This window comes from Trachypithecus francoisi, unplaced genomic scaffold (assembly GCF_009764315.1).
Source record: "Trachypithecus francoisi isolate TF-2019V2 unplaced genomic scaffold, Tfra_2.0 Lachesis_group8, whole genome shotgun sequence".
NCBI lineage: Eukaryota > Metazoa > Chordata > Mammalia > Primates > Cercopithecidae > Trachypithecus > Trachypithecus francoisi.
This window is the reverse complement of record NW_022681473.1, coordinates 61,693,167-61,697,121: the sequence shown is the minus strand read 5'-3', so window position 1 is coordinate 61,697,121 and position 3,955 is coordinate 61,693,167. Positions and strand designations below refer to the sequence as shown.

Below are 3,955 nucleotides of genomic sequence, written 5' to 3'. Positions count from 1 at the left end.
TTCCTGGTACTTAGTTTTATGTATTTGTTTTTTCACTTAGCAGCTGTTGTGTATTTATTTGATCGGGAGTATTTTACTAGAAAATGTTTAATATTATCTTGTCATCTTACTTTCATTGGGTCACATGGACTTATAAACTTTAATGCACCTTAGGGTTTTTGCCTCAGAAACTGAGAAGTGAAGAAAAGCAGGGTGAATTTCCTGTTGTGCTTCTTATGGTTGCCCAGAAATATCCTGTCTGCCCATGTACATACAGTCATAGAACTGAAAATATTTTCTATTATTGAATCTAATCTCCTGTTTTATATATGTATATATAAATATCCTGAAGCCTACATGGAGTATAATGGGAATCTTGCTAAAAACCAGGTTTCTTTACACAATTTAGTGTTTGTGTCCTCTCCTAGTTCATTCAAGAACACATCTAAGAAAACAGTAAGTGGCTATGTATTTTCACTGAAGAATAGGACGTGGTTCACTAGTGATCGTAAATTGTATGGTGTATAGAAGAGAGTGAAAATATTTTTCTTCTCCATTATTACAGGACATGGTTCTTTTCCTCGAAGGCATCTGCTTCTTCACTCATCATGCCATCCTTCAACCAGAGCATTTTCCACCCTGCAGTCTTCTTCCTTACTGGCATCCCTGGCCTTGAAACCTTTCAGACCTGGACCTCTATCCCATTCTGTTGTCTCTATGTCATTGCTATCTCTGGAAATGGCATGATCCTGTTTGTCATCATCACTGAGTCGAGCCTCCATGAACCCACGTACTATTTTCTCTCCATGCTATCCTTCATGGACCTAGGTCTGTGTCTTTCTACATTGATCACCATGCTGGGTATTTTCTGGTTCAATGCACGAGAAATCAGTTTTGATGCCTGCATTGGCCAAATGTTCTTTATCCATGGCTTCACATTCAAGGAGTCCTCAGTACTTTTGGCAATGGCCTTTGACTGCTTCATTGCCATTTGTAACCACTGAGATATGCCACAATCTTAACCAATTCACGGATTATTAAAGTGGGCTTTGCAAGTGTTCTTAGGGGGACAACAGCTCTAGTGCCTCTACTCCTGCTCCTTAAGTGCCTCTCCTGCCGTAGTCATGTGCTCCACCATTCCTACTGCTTCCACCCTGATGTGATGAAGCTCTCATGCACAGACACATGGATCAACAGTGCGTTTGGCCTGGCCATTGTTATCTCTACTGCTGGCTTGGACTCCGTCTTGATCCTCCTCTCCTATGCTCTGATCACCCACTCTGTGCTCTGAATTGCCTCCCCAGAGGAGCGGAAAAAGGCTTTTGGTACCTGTGTCTCTCACATCAGTGCAGTTGCTATCTTCTACATCCCCATGATCAGTTTGTTACTAGCGCACAGATTTGGAAAGCATGCCCCTCCTCTTGTGCACACATTTATTGCCAATGTTTATCTGCTTATCCCTCCTGTAATGAATCCCATAATCTACAGTGTAAAGACAAAGCAAATCCACAAGACTGTGCTCAAAATATTTCTCTCTAAGCTAATTTAGGGAAGTTTGAGTGTACTCCTTCTTTGCCAAGACTTCCCTGATCCATGTTTGATCATTCAGTACTGTGAGTTACTGTTGTTTATTGAAAAAGCTGGTTTCAACATGCTTTCTCTCTATTCTGATGATCCACTAACTTACTATTTACACAGTTCTAAATGGTGGGTTATTTGAGGGCAGAGATTATGCCGGTACATCTGATCCTGTCATGAATACTGAACCTAGCACAGTATAGGACCACAGTTAAAACATGTCTGAAAGCATGCACAAGTAAAGTCATACTTGGAGTTTAGGCAGTCTCACCACCTCTAGAGTATGTAGCTATTCAAGGTAGGTCTCATATAACATAGATCAGTAGGCAAAGTCTAGTCTAGGTTTTAGTAATTCTTACAGTTTATTTGTAATGATTCATTATTCCACCAGACAGATTGTAAATGGCTGAAGAATATGAATAAGAACAATAAGCAAGAAGTATGAATAAAAGGACTACTTTCCTAATTCTTAAAAGAGTATTTGAGGTCACTTTGGTAAACGCATTTGTATTTTAATAGTAAAAGATCTGGGGGTCCATTGTCTAAATATATGTCTAAAGAAGAAAAATGGGCAAGGATGTAAAGATATATTGTGATGTTCAACACATCATTCATTATACATTGCAATGAAAATGTGGAAACTGCTTAAACAATTACTTTAGGGTACTGACTAAATAAAATATAAAATATAATGCAACAAGTTAAATACCGATACAAACATAAATTACATTTTGTTAAAAAAAGATAGGTTAGTATGCAAAGTACTTACTATTGTGTATATATTTCATGTGAATATGTGTACATGCATATTAAAAAGTATAAATAAACATATCCCAAACATTAAAACAGCTTATATTTGATAGCTGGATATTATTTTGTTGACATATTCTTTATACTTTCCTGCATTTTATAAATGTTCAATAATGAGGGTTTCTTCTTCTTTTTAGATAATGAAGTAATTTCCACTTAACACCTTTCCACAAAACAAAACTTTTTTAGTTCTTCATCTTCCATAAGATCTTCATTCCAATGGGTCTTCACAGATCCGGCCTCATACAACCCACTGAATACACTCATTAGATGACATCCACTTTCTACTTGCATCTATCTCTTTTCTCAATGTGGTCCAGCATCTGTGCATCCAAACCACTTGACACTTGTTTTCAAAGTGCAGATTCCTCAATTCTGCTCCAGAACTACTTAAACAGAAGTGCTTGAGATGGAGCCCACAAATTTGCACTTTAACAAGACATTTATGGAATATCATGTATGACAGAGTAACAGTTTTCTGGGGTCTATCCACTTTGATGAATTATGTATATTCCTGAAAAACACCAGGAATATATTGCCTCTCAGTCTTTGATTATTTTGCTCTCTCTGACTGAAATACCCACCTCCTTCTTTTCCTGATTTTTCCATTTATTATTCTTTCAGGTGCTGTTAATAAATCTTTGTCTTATAGTTAGTCAGATTTCTCTTCCCCTACTGACATGAAGCTTTTTGAAAATGGGCATTGGACTTTGGGGATTGATGTATCTTGCACAGATACAAGCACCATGCTTTATTAATAATAGCTACTTAATGCATGCTTATTGAATTAAATTTATTTTTATATAACTTCACATATATACTTACATATTTTGAGCGTCTTCATTTTGGCAAACACTGTGGAAGGGAGGTACTAAGGATAAAACAGTGAACAAGGAAGGCACAGGTTTCATTCTTAAGGTGTTTAAATCTGACTAAACATATCTAAATTAAAACAATATTTTAATGAGTTGTTACTTACAAACTGTGTACAAAACATTATACCATATACTAAGAGTAGTCATAGATGGCAGTCTCTCTTTCTCCCACTAGGAGCCTGAACCAGTGGAAAAACAAGCAGCTTAGGAAATACTTGACTTGATAAGAAAAATATAACTCCTAGAAATTTACTGTTTAATAGAGAAAATATAATATGCATTCATTTCTAAGCAATATAAGCACAAACATAAATTATTTAAATTTCATATGGATAGGAAAAGTTTTGAAAAGTAATTTTGAAGTTGGGGCAACCACATTTTTGGATGTATCTTAAAATAAATGTACTAAGAATGTTATTGTGAAAGCAACGATTTTGATTCATGCTTTAATAATGTAATTTATGAGGTGTCAATTACAGATAATCTTGCATAGTATAGTTATATGTACCTTAATAAAATCCACTTTGAAGTATATTTATTTTCTCTCTTGTAATACTTTATATTTTTTCTTATTTCTAAGTTTTTTTTCTTTCAATATTAAAGCTTATACTTCTTATTTTTCCCCACTATCTATGTTATACTCTGAATTCAACAACATCCGATACTACGGTCTATACATTTTGCTTTTATTTATAGTCCATCTGAAAAAATGG

General features: G+C 35.4%; 1 pseudogene; it reads left to right on the top strand.

The window, feature by feature from the left end:
• Positions 1 to 587: 587 nt before the first annotated feature.
• On the top strand, positions 588 to 1,528 carry LOC117080674 (annotated as a pseudogene).
• The last annotated feature ends 2,427 nt before the right edge of the window (positions 1,529 to 3,955 follow it).